This window comes from Aegilops tauschii, chromosome 7, assembly GCF_002575655.3.
Source record: "Aegilops tauschii subsp. strangulata cultivar AL8/78 chromosome 7, Aet v6.0, whole genome shotgun sequence".
Taxonomy (NCBI): domain Eukaryota; kingdom Viridiplantae; phylum Streptophyta; class Magnoliopsida; order Poales; family Poaceae; genus Aegilops; species Aegilops tauschii.
In genome coordinates this window covers 110061023-110080622 of record NC_053041.3, presented here as the reverse complement: position 1 = coordinate 110080622, position 19600 = coordinate 110061023, and the positions used below count along the sequence as shown (strand labels likewise).

Genomic DNA, 19600 nt, shown 5'->3' with positions numbered 1-19600 from the left:
GCCCATAGCAAGAACTAGCACATGACAACCCGGCACCCCAAGCCTCACCGCCGAGGCGAACGAGACACCCACACGAGTTACTCCTCCGGAAGACACCCCGATCACCTAGGCAACACCATCAAGAAGGGAACAACGTGGTGATGCCGCCGCTGCCTGGCCAGGCAAGCCGAGCCTAGGGTTTCCCTCGGTGCAGAGCAGGGGATGGACAAGGCCATGGCAACGCCTCCAGGAAGAAGGAGCCCACGGGCGTCGCCGTTGCCCGCAGCAATAGTAGCGCACGGATTTCTCCTCGGCCTTGTCAGTAACGTCTTCGGAGCGCAGAAACTGGGAAGGGAGGGCAAAGTGCCAAAATCGTCACCTTTGGCCATCACCATGGAGAGGGGAAGTCGTATGCCGCTACGCTGCCGCCCACGCCGTCAGAGAAAGTGAATCCACCACCTTAATGCCGGCTGGCAACCACTGCATGCCGGCCAGAACTCGTACCACCATGCCACCTTGTCGCACGGTTTTTCGGGGCCGCCACCCCACCATGGAGCCCGCCGACCCCAAGCTAGGGACAGACCCAGCCAGACGGCGTCACCACCGATGGGAGTGCCTGCTCCAGCCTTCCACGCCACCACAGCATGACGTGCCACGACCACCCTCCAGGGCCGCCGGACGAACCGCTGATGCCACCAACCCCCCCCCCCCCACCCACCAGATCTGGGCATAAGACCCCAGATCCGCCGCCACCATGCCCCAGCCAAAGCACAGGCGAGCTGCAGGGCAACGGGAGGAAGGCCGCGTCGGCTGGGCCACCACAACGCTGGAGGGGAAGCGCTGAAGCCGGGATCGGACCACCGCCCCGCGTCGTTGACATGCGAGCAGCCCCGCACTACCCCGCATCTGCCAGGGAGGGAGACCGCCCTGCCGCCGCCCATGTCGCGAGAGCTTTGCCCTGGCGGCGCCGCTGGCGGCGGCGAGGGGAGGAAGAGCGGGAGGAGGGCTTGCTGGCCGGCGGCGGGGAGGGCTCTCCCGGGTCGCCCACGGGGGGAGCGACATGGGAGCGAGATAGTAGGGAACTGGTAAGAAAGGTATAATATATAAAACTAATTTGATAATAATCATAAAACAGTCAGATTATGTATATGCCCCATGGGTTGCTGATTAGTCCTTGTCTAATCTAGAATATGTAGTTATAGTTATTTGTTGATGTAAAATCTCAAGATCGACGAAGTCAACACATAAGTCTGCTATAGATGGAAACATCACCCCTCCACTCAAAGATTGCGCCGCAATAATGAGATACCAAAGGGCCAAACCTGAAATTTGGTTCCTGGTGAGACTTGACCAAGAGATGTACAAATTCATGAGATCCCTCCAACTCAAGATATATATAGTAGGGTAGAATCGCATCGTATATATTCCGGAGAGAGGTTGACTTGTATATGCATATACTGTATTACATAACCAGAGGGCGGTGGAAGATGCTCGTCGAAATTTCGCCGGTCCTCGCTGGCGTGGAAGATACTCGCCGAAATTTCACAGGTCCTCGCTGCTTCACGCCGTTCCTCGCTGTGCCGTATATATATATGTGTTATGTATCAGGTACAACAACCAAGCAAGTTATACCAGATACACGTGCCGAACTGAAGATTCGGCTGTATGGAGTGGTCAGCGAGGCGCTTGCTCGCCGTCGCTGCGTCTGCAGGCATTCTCTCCATGCTCATGCTCCGGAGCAGTGTCGCCATGGCTGCGGCGGTGCCGGTGCGAGTCAGCGTGGTGCTGGACCTCACCAGCGACGACGGGAGGAGGAGCGTCACCTGCATTTCCATGGCCCTTGAAGACTTCTACCTCAAGCACCCGAGCTACGCCACGCGGGTGGAGCTGCGCGTCAGGGATTCGCGCGGAGACATCGTCACCGCGGCATACGCTGGTAAGCTCGATCCTGTTGGAATGATTTTGTGGTAAATTTTGTCATCGAGCTTGCTCTGGTCTTTTGTTTTTTTTTAAGTTTGTACTCAGTGTCGTGTTAAGCCTAGCACGCCGATAACGTCCACACGTATGATGGGAGCGACATCCGTCCACACGGCTTAGAGCATCTCCAGTCGTTCATCCCAGGGGCTAGAAAAAAGCGCTGCTTGGCGGTGAACCGGCGATATTTTCGGCATGGGGCGATCGGCTTCCCAGCCGCCGCCCCAGGTCGGCTCCAGACGCTCTTTTTTAATTTAGAAAAAACATAATTGGGCAAACTTCGGCAAACACGGCATACATTCGGCGATATTTAGGCGGTTCACAGTTTTTTACATATAGAAACATAATAATAAGTGTACTAAAAAGAAGAAGAAAAAACGGCCGCGCCTACAGGCCGAACAACTCGCTGAACACACCGAAGTCGCTGCCGTCGTCGTCCTTCTTCTCCTCCTTCACGCGGCTGTCCTTGCTGGACCCCTGCCCGGGGTCCCCCTCGCGGACTGGTTTGGCCGCCGGCGGCACCTCGTCGTCGTTGTCGTCGAGAACGACGACGCCTCCCTCGTCGCGGCCACGATGCCCAGCGGCGATCTCCTCCAGGGCGCGGCGCTGGCGCTCCAACTCCGTCTGCGCCCAGTCCGCCTGCGCCCACTTCATGGCGGCCTCGTCATTGTGCTTGCGCTTCACGGGGCTCGGCCCCGGCTCCATCTTCGGCCTGACGAGGCGGGAGGCTGGAACCGAGAAACCGCCGCCGCCCTCGTTGATGACGATGCCGCGGTTGCGCCGGCCGAGCGGCGTTTCCACGGGCTCGGCCTTGACGCTTAAGAGCACCGGCGACCCGGAGGAGTGGGAGGAGGAGCGGGAGGAGGAGGAGGACCCGCCCAGCATCCTCCTCGGCAGCCATGGACCGCAACTCCGGCGGCGGACCGGGGCGGCGGGGTACGTCAGCGGCGGATCGTTGCCACCCTCGAGGTACTCGAGGACAGCGTGTAGCGTGCGGCCCGGGGCGCCCCACCACAGGCGGCGGCCGTCGCTGTTGTTGCGCCCCCTCACCAGTGGCGCGCTGTTGATGGAGGCCAGCCGCTCCTCCTGCCGGCGTTCGAAGTACGCCGCCCACGCCTCGTGGTTGCCAGCATCGTACTCCGGGAGGGCTCGCTCCTCCTCCAACAGAGACGCCCACACACGGCCGATCTCGGCCTGGAAGTAGTGGGGTTGCTTGACGTCGGGCAGCGGTGGGACGGGGACGCCCCCGGTGCTGAGCCTCCACCACCCCGGCGCGCGCATGTCGGGAGGCGCCCGGTAGTTCACTTCGTGGAGGAGATCGGCTTCCCACACGTGCAGAGAGCGGCGGCCGAAGCCATTGGCCGCCGCCGGGAACCTTTCGCCCATCGTCTGTGCGAGCACGGGGAGAGAGGGAAAGAGAGTTCGGCGGCGGCGGTTGTGCGTCCACGGGGAGAGAGGGGGGCTGCGGGCGGGGTGCCTTCACCGGCGAGGCAGGGTCGGCTTATATAGCGGCCGGGGGGGGGGGGGCGGCGTCGTGTGTACGCGTGGCGGGAGGGGGCGTGTCGCCTAACCACGCCGCCCGTGAGGGATCAATAGAAGGCTGACCGGCGGCAGCGTTGGCATTGATTCCCGGCGAGAAACCGAGCGATGAGGACGACGAGGCGCGACGGTCGCTGACTCGGCGGGCCCGCCATTCTTTCGCATCAAAAAGCGATTGCCCGGCGCCCCCGGGCGCCCCCCAGCATGCCGGGTTCGGCCTGGGTCCGCCGGCGCCAGTTTCAGCCCTAACCGGCAAAATTTGGGCTCCTGGGGGCGCGACTAGGCCGATGTTTGAGTGCCGGCGCTAAAAAATGGTTGGGGAACGTAGTAATTTCAAAAAAAATCCTACACACATGCAAGATCATGGTGATGCATAGCAACGTGAGGGGAGAGTGTGTCCACGTACCCTCGTAGACTGAAAGCGGAAGCGTTAGCACAACGCGGTTGATGTAGTCGTACGTCTTCACGATCCGACCGATCAAGTACCGAACGCACGGCACCTCCGAGTTCAGCACACGTTCAGCCCGATGACGTCCCTCAAACTCCGATCCAGCCGAGTGTTGAGGGAGAGTTTCGTCAGCACGACGGCGTGGTGATGATGATGATGTTCTACCGACGCAGGGCTTCGCCTAAGCACCGCTACAGTATTATCAAGGTGGACTATGGTGGAGGGGGGCACCGCACACGGCTAAAAGATCAACAGATCAATTGTTATGTCTATTGGGTGCCCCCCTACCCTCGTATATAAAGGAGCAAGGGGAGGAGGCGGCCGGCCAGGGAGAGGCGCGCCAAGGGGGAGTCCTACTCCCACTAGGAGTAGAGTAGGACTCCTCCTATTCCTAGTAGGAGTAGGAGAGGGGGAAGGAAAGGGAGAGGAGGAGAAGGAAAAGGGGGCCACCCCCCCTTGCCCTAAACCAATTCGGTTTGGGCCTTGGGGGGGCGCGCCCCACACTCCCCTTGCTGCCCTCTATTTCCACTAAGGCCCATGTAGGCCCATTAAGCCCCCGGGGGGGTTCCGGTAACCCCCGGTACTCCGATAAAATCCCGATTTCACCCGGAACACTTCCGATATCCAAATATAGGCTTCCAATATATCAATCTTCATGTCTCGACCATTTTGAGACTCCTCGTCATGTCCGTGATCACATCAGGGACTCCGAACAACATTCGGTACATCAAAACATATAAACTCATAATATAACTGTCATCGAAACGTTAAGCGTGCGGACCCTATGGGTTCGAGAACTATGTAGACATGACCGAGACACGTCTCCGGTCAATAACCAATAGCGGAACCTGGATGCTCATATTGGCTCCCACATATTCTACGAAGATCTTTATCGGTCAAACCGCATAACAACATACGTTGTTCCCTTTGTCATCGGTATGTTACTTGCCCGAGATTCGATCGTCGGTATCTCAATACCTAGTTCAATCTCGTTACCAGCAAGTCTCTTTACTCGTTCCGTAATACATCATCCCGCAACTAACTCATTAGTTACAATGCTTTCAAGGCTTATAGTGATGTGCATTACTGAGTGGGCCCAGAGATACCTCTCCGACAATCGGAGTGACAAATCCTAATCTCGAAATATGCCAACCCAACAAGTACCTTCGGAGACACCTGTAGAGCACCTTTATAATCACCCAGTTAGGTTGTGATGTTTGGTAGCACACAAAGTGTTCCTCCTGTTGGAAATATGCCCTAGAGGCAATAATAAAATGGTTATTATTATATTTCCTTGTTCATGATAATTGTCTATTGTTCATGCTATAATTGTGTTATCCGGAAATCGTAATACATGTGTGAATACATAGACCACAACGTGTCCCTAGTAAGCCTCTAGTTGACTGGCTCGTTGATCAACAGATAGTCATGGTTAGATAGTCATGGTTTCCTGACTATGGACATTGGATGTCATTGATAACGGGATCACATCATTAGGAGAATGATGTGATGGACAAGACCCAATCCTAAGCATAGCACAAAGATCGTGTAGTTCGTTTGCTAGAGCTTTTCCAATGTCAAGTATCATTTCCTTAGACCATGAGATCGTGTAACTCCCGGATGCCGTAGGAGTGCTTTGGGTGTACCAAACGTCACAACGTAACTGGGTGACTATAAAGGTACACTACAGGTATCTCTGAAAGTGTCTGTTGGGTTGACACGGATCGAGACTGGGATTTGTCACTCTGTATGACGGAGAGGTATCTCTGGGCCCACTCGGTAATGCATCATCATAATGAGCTCAATGTGACTAAGGAGTTAGCCATGGGATCATGCATTACGGTACGAGTAAAGTGACTTGCCAATAACGAGATTGAACAAGGTATTGGGATACCGACGATCGAATCTCGGGCAAGTAACGTACCGATTGACAAAGGGAATTGTATACGGGATTGATTGAATCCTCGACATCGTGGTTCATCCGATGAGATCATCGTGGAACATGTGGGAGCCAACATGGGTATCCAGATCCCGCTGTTGGTTATTGACGGGAGAGTCGTCTCGGTCATGTCTGCATGTCTCCCGAACCCGTAGGGTCTACACACTTAAGGTTCGGTGACGCTAGGGTTGTAGAGATATTAGTATGCGGAAACCCAAAAGTTGTTCGGAGTCCCGGATGAGATCCCGGACGTCACGAGGAGTTCCGAAATGGTCCGGAGGTGAAGAATTATATATAGGAAGTCCAGTTTCGGCCACCGGGAAAGTTTAGGGGGTTACCGGTATTGTACCGGGACCACCGAAGGGTCCCCGGGGTCCACCGGGTGGGGCCACCTATCCCGGAGGGCCCCATGGGCTGAAGTGGGAGGGGAACCAGCCCCTAGTGGGCTGGGTCGCCCCCCTTGGGCCTCCCCCTGCGCCTAGGGTTGGAAACCCTAGGGGTGGGGGGCGCCCCACTTGGCTTGGGGGGAAGCCACCCCCCTTGGCCGCCGCCCCCCCTCAGATGGGATCTCCAGGGGGCCGGCGCCCCCCCAGGACCCCTATATATAGTGGGGGGAAGGGAGGGCAACCCTACCCTATCCCCTGGCGCCTCCCTTCCCCTCCCGTGACACCTCTCCCTCCCGCTTGTGCTTGGCGAAGCCCTGCCGGGATCCCCGCTACATCCACCACCACGCCGTCATGCTGCTGGATCTCCATCAACCTCTCCTTCCCCCTTGCTGGATCAAGAAGGAGGAGACGTCGCTGCTCCGTACGTGTGTTGAACGCGGAGGTGCCGTCCGTTCGGCGCTCGGTCATCGGTGATTTGGATCACGACGAGTACGACTCCATCAACCCCGTTCACTTGAACGCTTCCGCTCGCGATCTACAAGGGTATGTAGATGCACTCCTTCCTTCTCGTTGCTAGTAAATTCCATAGATGGATCTTGGTGATGCGTAGAAAATTTTAAAATTCTGCAACGATCCCCAACAGTGGCATCAGAGCCAGGCCTATGCGTAGTTACTATGCACGAGTAGAACACAAAGCAGTTGTGGGTGTAGATGTTGTCAATTTTTCTTGCCACTACTAGTCTTATCTTGTTTCGGCGGTATTGTGGGATGAAGCGGCCCGGACCGACCTTACACGTACGCTTACATGAGACAGGTTCCACCGACTGACATGCACTAGTTGCATAAGGTGGCTAGCGGGTGTCTGTCTCTCCCACTTTAGTCGGAACGGATTCGATGAAAAGGGTCCTTATGAAGGGTAAATAGAAATTGGCATATCACGTTGTGGTAAGAAACGTTCTTGCTAGAAACCTATAGAAGCCACGTAAAAACTTGCAACAACAATTAGAGGACGTCTAACTTGTTTTTGCAGCATGTGCCTTGTGATGTGATATGGCCAAAAGGATGTGATGAATGAGATATATGTGATGTATGAGATTGATCATGTTCTTGTAATAGGAATCACGACTTGCATGTCGATGAGTATGACAACCGGCAGGAGCCATAGGAGTTGTCTTTATTTTTTGTATGACCTGCGTGTCATTGAATAACGCCATGTAAATTACTTTACTTTATTGCTAAACACGTTAGCCATAGAAGTAGAAGTAATCGTTGGCGTGACAACTTCATGAAGACACGATGATGGAGATCATGATGATGGAGATCATGGTGTCATGCCGGTGACGAAGATGATCATGGCGCCCCGAAGATGGAGACCAAAGGAGCAAAATGATATTGGCCATATCATGTCACTATTTGATTGCATGTGATGTTTATCATGTTTTACATCTTATTTGCTTAGAACGACGGTAGTAAGTAAGATGATCCCTTATAATAATTTCAAGAAAGTGTCCCCCCTAACTGTGCACCGTTGTGAAGGTTCGTTGTTTCGAAGCACCACATGATGATCGGGTGTGATAGATTCTAACGTTCGCATACAACGGGTGTTGACAAGCCTAGCATGTACAGACATGGCCTCGGAACACACGCAATACACTTAGGTTGACTTGACGAGCCTAGCATGTACAGACATGGCCTCGGAACACGGAAGACCGAAAGGTCGAGCATGAGTCGTATAGAAGATACGATCAACATGAAGATGTTCACCGATCTTGACTAGTCCGTCTCACGTGATGATCGGACACGGCCTAGTTAACTCAGATTATGTTTCACTTAGATGACTGGAGGGATGTCTATCCGAGTGGGAGTTCATTGAATAATTTGATTAGATGAACTTAATTATCATGAACTTAGTCTAAAATCTTTACAATATGTCTTGTAGATCAAATGGCCCACATTGCCCTCAACTTCAACGCGTTCCTAGAGAAAACCAAGCTGAAAGATGATGGCAGCAACTATACGGACTGGGTCCGGAACCTGAGGATCATCCTCATAGCTGCCAAGAAAGATTATGTCCTAGAAGCACCGCTAGGTGAAGCACCCATCCCAGAGAACCAAGACGTTATGAACGCTTGGCAATCACATGCTGATGATTACTCCCTCGTCCAGTGCGGCATGCTTTACAGCTTAGAACCGGGGCTCCAAAAGCGTTTCGAGAAACACAGAGCATATGAGATGTTCGAAGAGCTGAAAATGGTTTTCCAAGCTCATGCCCGGGTCGAGAGATATGAAGTCTCCGACAAGTTCTTCAATTGTAAGATGGAGGAAAACAGTTCTGTCAGTGAGCACATACTCAAAATGTCTGGGTTGCACAACCGCTTGTCTCAGCTGGGAGTTAATCTCCCGGATGACGCGGTCATTGACAGAATCCTTCAGTCGCTTCCACCGAGCTACAAGAGCTTTGTGATGAACTTCAATATGTAGGGGATGGAAAAGACCATTCCTGAGGTATATTCAATGTTGAAATCAGTGGAGGTGGAGATCAAAAAGGAACATCAAGTGTTGATGGTGAATAAAACCACTAAGTTCAAGAAAGGCAAGGGTAAGAAGAACTTCAAGAAGGACGGCAAGGGAGTTGCCGCGCCCGGTAAGCCAGTTGCCGGGAAGAAGTCAAAGAATGGACCCAAGCCTGAGACTGGGTGCTTTTATTGCAAGGGAAGTGGTCACTGGAAGCGGAACTGCCCCAAATACTTAGCGGACAAGAAGGCTGGCAACACCAAAGGTATATGTGATATACATGTAATTGATGTGTACCTTACCAGTACTCGTAGTAGCTCCTGGGTATTTGATACCGGTGCGGTTGCTCATATTTGTAACTCAAAACAGGAGCTGCGGAATAAGCGGAGATTGGCGAAGGACGAGGTGACGATGCGCGTCGGGAATGGTTCCAAGGTCGATGTGATCGTCGTCGGCACGCTGCCTCTACATTTACCTACGGGATTAGTTTTAAACCTCAATAATTGTTATTTAGTGCCAGCTTTGAGCATGAACATTGTATCTGGATCTCGTTTAATTCGAGATGGCTACTCATTTAAATCCGAGAATAATGGTTGTTCTATTTATATGAGAGATATGTTTTATGGTCATGCCCCGCTGGTCAATGGTTTATTCTTAATGAATCTCGAACGTGATGTTACACATATTCATAGTGTGAATACCAAAAGATGTAAAGTTGATAACGATAGTCCCACATACTTGTGGCACTGCCGCCTTGGTCACATTGGTGTCAAACGCATGAAGAAGCTCCATGCGGATGGACTTTTGGAGTCTCTTGATTACGAATCATTTGACACGTGCGAACCATGCCTCATGGGTAAGATGACCAAGACTCCGTTCTCCGGAACAATGGAGAGAGCAACCAACTTATTGGAAATCATACATACCGATGTGTGCGGTCCAATGAGTGTTGAGGCTCGCGGTGGCTATCGTTATGTTCTCACTCTCACTGATGACTTAAGTAGATATGGGTATGTCTACCTAATGAAACACAAGTCTGAGACCTTTGAAAAGTTCAAGGAATTTCAGAGTGAGGTTGAGAATCAACGTGACAGGAAAATAAAGTTCTTACGATCAGATCGTGGGGGAGAATATTTAAGTCACGAATTTGGTACGCACTTAAGGAAATGTGGAATCGTTTCACAACTCACGCCGCCTGGAACACCTCAGCGAAATGGTGTGTCCGAACGTCGTAATCGCACTCTATTGGATATGGTGCGATCTATGATGTCTCTTACTGATCTACCGCTCTCATTTTGGGGCTATGCTTTAGAGACTGCCGCATTCACTTTAAATAGGGCTCCGTCGAAATCCGTTGAGACGACACCGTATGAATTATGGTTTGGGAAGAAACCTAAGCTGTCGTTTCTAAAAGTTTGGGGATGCGATGCTTATGTCAAGAAACTTCAACCTGAAAAGCTCGAACCCAAGTCGGAAAAATGCGTCTTCATAGGATACCCTAAGGAAACCATTGGGTATACCTTCTACCTCAGATCCGAAGGCAAGATCTTTGTTGCCAAGAACGGGTCCTTTCTGGAGAAAGAGTTTCTCTCGAAAGAAGTAAGTGGGAGGAAAGTGGAACTTGATGAGGTGATAGTCACCCCTTCCGAACCGGAAAGTAGCGCAGCGCGGGAAGATGTTCCTGTGGTGCCTACACCGACTGGGGAGGAAGTTAATGATGATGATCATGAAGCTTTGGATCAAGTTACTGCTGAACCTCGTAGGTCCACAAGGACACGTTCCGCACCAGAGTGGTACGGCAACCCTGTCCTGGAAATCATGTTGTTAGACAACGATGAACCTTCGAACTATGAAGAGGTGATGGCGGGCCCGGATTCCAACAAATGACTTGAAGCCATGCAATCCGAGATAGGATCCATGTATGAAAACGAAGTATGGACTTTGACTGACTTGCCCGATGATCGGCGAGCCATAGAAAATAAATGGATCTTTAAGAGGAAGACAGACGCGGATGGTAATGTGACCATCTATAAGGCTCGACTTTTCGCTAAGGGTTATCGACAGGTTCAAGGGGTTGACTACGATGAGACTTTCTCACCCGTAGCGAAGCTGAAGTCCGTCCGAATCGTGTTAGCAATTGCCGCATACTATGATTATGAGATATGGCAGATGGACGTCAAAACGGCATTCCTTAACGGCTTTCTTAAGGAAGAATTGTATATGATGCAGCCGGAAGGTTTTGTCGATCCTAAGAATGCTAACAAGGTATGCAAGCTCCAGCGCTCCATCTATGGGCTGGTGCAAGCATCTCGGAGTTGGAACATTCGATTTGATGAGATGATCAAAGCGTTTGGGTTTACACAGACTTATGGAGAAGCCTGTGTTTACAAGAAAGTGAGTGGGAGCTCTGTAGCATTTATCTTATTATATGTGGATGACATACTATTGATGGGAAATGATATAGAATTCTTGGAAAGTATAAAGGCCTATTTGAATAAGTGTTTTTCAATGAATGACCTTGGAGAAGCTGCTTATATATTAGGCATCAAGATCTATAGAGATAGATCAAGACGCCTCATTGGTCTTTGAGAGTACGTAACTTGACAAGATATTGAAGAAGTTCAATATGGATCAGTCCAAGAAGGGGTTCTTGCTTGTATTGCAAGGTGTGCAATTGAGCACGGCTCAATGCCCGACCACGGCAGAAGATAGAGAAAAGATGAGTGTCATCCCCTATGCCTCGGCCATAGGGTCTATTATGTATGCCATGCTGTGTACCAGACCTGATGTAAACCTTGCCATAAGTTTGGTAGGAAGGTACCAAAGTAATCCCGGCATGGAACACTGGACAACGGTCAAGAATATCCTGAAGTACCTGAAGAGGACTAAGGATATGTTTCTCGTTTATGGAGGTGACGAAGAGCTCGTCGTAAAGGGTTACGTCGATGTTAGCTTCGACACAGATCTGGATGACTCTAAGTCACAAACCGGATACGTGTATATTTTGAATGGAGGGGCAGTAAGCTGGTGCAGTTGCAAGCAAAGCGTCGTGGCGGGATCTACATGTGAGGCGGAGTACATGGCGGCCTCAAAGGCAGCACAAGAAGCAATCTGGATGAAGGAGTTCATTACCGACCTAGGGGTGATTCCCAATGCGTCGGGCCCGATGACTCTCTTCTGTGACAACACTGGAGCTATTGCCCTTGCCAAGGAGCCCAGGTTTCACAGGAAGACCAGGCATATCAAGCGTCGCTTCAACTCCATTCGTGAAAGTGTTCAAAATGGAGACATAGATATTTGTAAAGTACATACGGACCTGAATGTAGCAGATCCGTTGACTAAACCTCTCCCTAGAGCAAAACATGATCAACACCAGAACTCTATGGGTGTTCGATTCATCACAATGTAACTAGATTATTGACTCTAGTGCAAGTGGGAGATTGTTGGAAATATGCCCTAGAGGCAATAATAAAATTGTTATTATTATATTTCCTTGTTCATGATAATTGTCTATTGTTCATGCTATAATTGTGTTATCCGGAAATTGTAATACATGTGTGAATACATAGACCACAACGTGTCCCTAGTAAGCCTCTAGTTGACTGGCTCGTTGATCAACAGATAGTCATGGTTTCCTGACTATGGACATTGGATGTCATTGATAACGCGATCACATCATTAGGAGAATGATGTGATGGACAAGACCCAATCCTAAGCATAGCACAAAGATCGTGTAGTTCGTTTGCTAGAGCTTTTCCAATGTCAAGTATCATTTCCTTAGACCATGAGATCGTGTAACTCCCGGATGCCGTAGGAGTGCTTTGGGTGTACCAAACGTCACAACGTAACTGGGTGACTATAAAGGTACACAACAGGTATCTCTGAAAGTGTCTGTTGGGTTGACACGGATCGAGACTAGGATTTGTCACTCCGTATGACGGAGAGGTATCTCTGGGCCCACTCGGTAATGCATCATCATAACGAGCTCAATGTGACTAAGGAGTTAGCCACGGGATCATGCATTACGGTACGAGTAAAGTGACTTGCCGGTAACGAGATTGAACAAGGTATTGGGATACCGACGATCGAATCTCGGGCAAGTAACGTACCGATTGACAAAGGGAATTGTATACGGGATTGATTGAATCCTCGACATCGTGGTTCATCCGATGAGATCATCGTGGAACATGTGGGTGCCAACATGGGTATCCAGATCCCGCTGTTGGTCATTGACGGGAGAGTCGTCTCGGTCATGTCTGCATGTCTCCCGAACCTGTAGGGTCTACACACTTAAGGTTCGGTGACACTAGGGTTGTAGAGATATTAGTATGCGGAAACCCGAAAGTTGTTCGGTGTCCCGGATGAGATCCTGGACGTCACGAGGAATTCCGGAATGGTCCGGAGGTGAAGAATTATATATAGGAAGTCCAGTTTCGGCCACCGGGAAAGTTTCGGGGGTTACCGGTATTGTACCGGGACCACCGGAAGGGTCCCGGGGGTCCACCGGGTGGGGCCACCTATCCCGGAGGGCCCCATGGGCCGAAGTGGGAGGGGAACCAGCCCCTAGTGGGCTGGGTCGCCCCCCTTGGGCCTCCCCCTGCGCCTAGGGTTGGAAACCCTAGGGGTGGGGGCGCCCCACTTGGCTTGGGGGGGAAGCCACCCCCCTTGGCCGCCGCCCCCCCCTCAGATGGGATCTCTAGGGGGCCGGCGCCCCCCCAGGACCCCTATATATAGTGGGAGGAAGGGAGGGCAACCCTACCCTAGCCCCTGGCGCCTCCCTTCCCCTCCCGTGACACCTCTCCCTCCCGCTTGTGCTTGGCGAAGCCCTGCCGGGATCCCCGCTACATCCACCACCACGCCGTCGTGCTGCTGGATCTCCATCAACCTCTCCTTCCCCCTTGCTGGATCAAGAAGGAGGAGACGTCACTGCTCCGTACGTGTGTTGAACGCGGAGGTGCCGTCCGTTCGGCGCTCGGTCATCGGTGATTTGGATGACGACGAGTACGACTCCATCAACCCCGTTCACTTGAACGCTTCCGCTCGCGATCTACAAGGGTATGTAGATGCACTCCTTCCTTCTCGTTGCTAGTAAACTCCATAGATGGATCTTGGTGATGCGTAGAAAATTTTAAAATTCTGCAGCGATCCCCAACACCTCCGGTAAACGGGAGTTGCATAATCTCATAGTCATAGGAACATGTATAAGTCATGAAGAAAGCAATAGCAATATACTAAACGATCGAGTGCTAAGCTAACGGAATGGGTCAAGTCAATCACATCATTCTCCTAATGATGTGATCCCGTTAATCAAATGACAACTCATGTCTATGGTTAGGAAACATAACCATCTTTAATTAACGAGCTAGTGAAGTAGAGGCATACTAGTGACACTCTGTTTGTCTATGTATTCACACATGTATTATGTTTCCGGTTAATACAATTCTAGCATGAATAATAAACATTCATCATGATATAAGGAAATAAATAATAACTTTATTATTGCCTCTAGGGCATATTTCCTTCAGTCTCCCACTTGCACTAGAGTCAATAATCTAGTTCACATCACCATGTGATTAACACCCATAGTTCACACCGTCATGTGACCAACACCCAAAGAGTTTACTAGAGTCAATAATCTAGTTCACATCGCTATGTGATTAACACCCAAAGAGTACTAAGGTGTGATCATGTTTTGCTTGTGAGAGAAGTTTAGTCAACGGGTCTGCCACATTCAAATGCGTATGTATTTTGCAAATTTCTATGTCAACAATGCTCTGCACGGAGCTACTCTAGCTAATTGCTCCCACTTTCAATATGTATCCAGATTGAGACTTATAGTCATCTAGATCAGTATCAAAATTTGCACCGACGTAACCCTTTACGATGAACCTTTTTGTCACCTCCATAATCGAGAAACATATCCTTATTCCACTAAGGATAATTTTGACCGCTGTCCGGTGATCTACTCCTAGATCACTATTGTACTCCCTTGCCAAAATTAGTGTAGGGTATACAATAGATCTGGTACATAGCATGGCATACTTTATAGAACCTATGGCTGAGGCATAGGGAATGACTTTCATTCTCTTTCTATCTTCTGCCGTGGTCGGGCTTTGAGTCTTACTCAATTTCACACCTTTTAACACAGGCAAGAACTCTTTCTTTGACTGTTCCATTTTGAACTACTTCAAAATCTTGTCAAGGTATGTACTCATTGAAAAAACTTATCAAGCGTTTTGATCTATCTCTATAGATCTTGATGCTCAATATGTAAGCAGCTTCACTGAGGTCTTTTCTTTGAAAAACTCCTTTCAAACACTCCTTTATGCTTTACAGAATAATTCTACATTATCTCCGATCAACAATATGTCATTCACATATACTTATCAGAAATGTTGTAGTGCTCTCACTCACTTTCTTGTAAATACAGGCTTCACCACAAGTCTGTATAAAACTATATGCTTTGATCAACTCATCAAAGCGTATATTCCAACTCCGAGATGCTTGCACATTTTGTCAACACCTTTAGGATCGACAAAACCTTCTGGTTGCATCATATACAACTCTTCTTTAATAAATCCATGCAGTTTTGTTTATCCATTTGCCAGATTTCATAAAATGCGGCAATTGCTAACATGATTCGGATAGACTTAAGCATAGATACGAGTTTGAAACTCTCATCATAGTCAACACCTTGAACTTGTCGAAAACCTTTTGCGACAATTCTAGCTTTGTAGATAGTAACTCTACTATCAGCGTCTGTCTTCCTCTTGAAGATCCATTTAATCTCAATGGCTTGCCGATCATTGGGCAAGTCAATCAAAGTCCATACTTTGTTCTCATACATGGATCCCATCTCAGATTTCATGGCCTCAAACCATTTCGCGGAATCTGGGCTCATCATCTCTTCCTCATAGTTCGTAGGTTCGTCATGGTCAAGTAACATGACCTCCAGAATAGGATTACCGTACCACTCTGGTGTGGATCTCACTCTGGTTGACCTACGAGGTTTGGTAGTAACTTGATCTGAAGTTACATGATCATCATCATTAGCTTCCTCACTAATTGGTGTAGGAGTCATAGGAACAGATTTCTGTGATGAACTACTTTCCAATAAGGGGGCAGGTACAGTTACCTCATCAAGTTCTACTTTCCTCCCACTCACTTCTTTCGAGAGAAACTCCTTCTCTAGAAAGGATCCATTCTTAGCAACGAAGGTCTTGCCTTCAGATCTGTGATAGAAGGTGTTCCCAACAGTCTCCTTTGGGTATCCTATGAAGACACATTTTTCCGATTTGGGTTTGAGCTTATCAGGATGAAACTTTTTCACATAAGCATCGCAACCCCAAACTTTAAGAAACGACAACTTTGGTTTCTTGCCAAACCACAGTTCATAAGGCGTCGTCTCAATGGATTTAGATGGTGCCCTATTTAACGTGAATGCAGCTGTCTCTAATGTACAACCCCAAAACGATAGTGGTAAATTGGTAAGATACATCATAGATCGCACTATATCTAATAAAGTGCGGTTACGACATTCGGACACACCATTACGCTGTGGTGTTCCAGGTGGCGTGAGTTGCGAAACTATTCCGCATTGTTTTAATTGAAGACCAAACTCGTAACTCAAATATTTGTCTCCGCGATCAGATCGTAGAAACCTTATTTTCTTGTCACGATGATTTTCCACTTCACTCTGAAATTCTTTGAACTTTTCAAATGTTCCAGACTTATGTTTCATCAAGTAGATATACCCATATCTGTTCAAATCATCTGTGAAGGTCAGAAAATAACGATACCCGCCGCGAGCCTCAACACTCATCGGATCGCATACATCAGTATGTATTATTTCCAATAAGACAGTTGCTTGCTCCATTGTTCCGGAGAACGGAGTTTTAGTCATCTTGTCCATAAGGCATGGTTCGCAAGCATCAAGTGATTCATAATCAAGTGATTCCAAAATCCCATCAGCATGGAGTTTCTTCATGTGCTTTACACCAATATGACCTAAACGGCAGTGCCACAAATAAGTTGCACTATCATTATTAACTTTGCATCTTTTGGCTTCAATATTATGAATATGTGTATCACTACGATCGAGATCCAACAAACCATTTTCGTTGGTGTGTATGACCATAGAAGGTTTTACTCATGTAAACAGAACAACAATTGTTCTCTAACTTAAATGAATAACCGTATTGCAATAAACATGATCAAATCATATTCATGCTCAACGCAAACACCAAATAACACTTATTTAGGTTTAACACTAATCCCGAAAGTATAGGGAGTCTGCGATGATGATCATATCAATCTTGGAACCACTTCCAACACACATCGTCACTTCACCCTTAACTAGTCTCTGTTTATTCTGCAACTCCCGTTTCGAGTTACTAATCATACCAACTGAACTAGTATCAAATACTTAGGGGTTGCTATAAACACTAGTAAAGTACACATAAATAATATGTATATCAAATATACCTTTGTTCACTTTGCCATCCTTTTTATCCGCCAAATACTTGGGGCAGTTCCGCTTCCAGTGACCAGTTCCTTTGCAGTAGAAGCACTCAGTCTCAGGCTTAGGTCCAGACTTGGGCTTCTTCACTTGAGCAGAACTCGCTTGCCGTTCTTCTTGAAGTTCCCCTTCTTCCCATTGCCCTTTTCTTGAAACTAGTGGTCTTGTCAACCATCAAGACTTGATGTTTTTCTTGATTTCTACCTTTGTCAATTTCAGCATCACGAAGAGCTTGGGAATCGTTTCCGTTATCCCTTGCATATTATAGTTCATCACGAAGTTCCAGTAACTTGGTGACAGTGACTAGAGAACTCTGTCAATCACTATCTTATCTGGAAGATTAACTCCCACTTGATTCAAGTGATTGTAGTACTCAGACATTATGAGCACATGCTCACTAGCTGAGCAATTCTCCTCCATCTTGTAGGCAAAATATTGTCAGAGGTCAAATACCTCTCGACACGGACATGAGTATAAAATACTAATTTCAACTCTTGGAACATCTTATATGCTCCGTGGCGTTTCAAAACATTTTTTAAGTCTCGGTTCAAAGCCGTAAAGCCTGGTGCACTAAACTATCAAGTAGTCATCATACCGAGCTTTTGTTAAACGTTCATAGCGTCTGCATCTGCTCCTGCAACAGGTCTGTCACCTAGCGGTGCATCAAGGACATAATTCTTCTGTGCAGCAATGAGGTTAATCCTCAGATCACGGACCAAGTCCGCATCATTGCTACTAACATCTTTCAACTTAGTTTTCTCTAGGAACATATCAAAATAAAACAGGGGAGCTAAACGCGAGCTATTGATCTACAACATAGATATGCTAATACTACCAGGACTAAGTTCATGATAAATTTAAGTTCAATTAATCATATTACTTAAGAACTCCCACTTAGATAGACATCTCTCTAATCATCTAAGTGATCACGTGATCCAAATCAACTAAACCATAACCGATCATCACGTGAAATGGGGTAGCTTTCAATGGTGAACATCACTATGTTGATCATATCTACTATATGATTCACGCTCGACCTTTCGGTCTCAGTGTTCCGAGGCCATATCTGCATATGCTAGGCTCGTCAAGTTTAACGTGAGTATTCTGCGTGTGCAAAACTGGCTTGCACCCGTTGTAGATGGACGTAGAGCTTATCACACCTGATCATCACGTGGTGTCTGGGCACGACGAACTTTGGCAACGGTGCATACTCAGGGAGAACACTTTTATCTTGAAATTTAGTGAGAGATCATCTTATAATGCTACCGTCAATCAAAGCAAGATAAGATGCATAAAAGATAAACATCACATGCAATCAATATAAGTGATATGATATGGCCATCATCATCTTGTGCTTGTGATCTCCATCTCCGAAGCACCATCATGATCACCATCGTCACCGGCGCGACACCTTGATCTCCATCGTAGCATCGTTGTCGTCTCGCCAATCTTATGCTTCTACGACTATCGCTACCGCTTAGTGATAAAGTAAAGCATTACAGGGCGATTGCATTGCATACAATAAAGCGACAACCATATGGCTCCTGCCAGTTGCCGATAACTCGGTTACAAAACATGATCATCTCATACAATAAAATTTAGTATCATGTCTTGACCATATCACATCACAACATGCCCTGCAAAAACAAGTTAGACGTCCTCTACTTTGTTGTCGCAAATTTTACGTGGCTGCTACGGGCTTAGCAAGAACCGTTCTTACCTACGTATCAAAACCACAACGATAGTTTGTCAAGTTGGTGCTGTTTTAACCTTCGCAAGGACCGGGCGTAGCCACACTCGGTTCAACTAAAGTTGGAGAAACTGACACCCGGCCACCTGTGTGCAAAGCACGTCGGTAGAATCAGTCTCGCGTAAGCGTACGCGTAATGTCGGTCCGGGCCGCTTCATCCAACAATACTGCCGAACCAAAGTATGACATGCTGGTAAGCAGTATGACTTATATCGCCCATAACTCACTTTGTGTTCTACTCGTGCATATGACATCTACGCATAAAACCAGGCTCGGATGCCACTGTTGGGGAACGTAGTAATTTAAAAAAAATTCCTACGCACACGCAAGATCATGGTAATGCATAGCAACGAGAGGGGAGAGTGTGTCCACGTACCCTCGTAGACCGAAAGCGGAAGCGTTAGCACCACGCGGTTGATGTAGTCGTACGTCTTCACGATCCGACCGATCAAGTACCGAACGCACGGCACCTCCGAGTTCAGCACACGTTCAGCCCGATGACGTCCCTCGAACTCCGATCCAGCCAAGTGTTGAGGGAGAGTTTCGTCAGCAC

General features: G+C 48.6%; 1 pseudogene; it reads left to right on the top strand.

Annotated features, from left to right (window-relative positions):
* Positions 1-1629: 1629 nt before the first annotated feature.
* The window catches only part of LOC109744658 (glutamate receptor 2.7-like), a 29662-nt pseudogene continuing 11691 nt past the window's right edge, over positions 1630-19600 (top strand).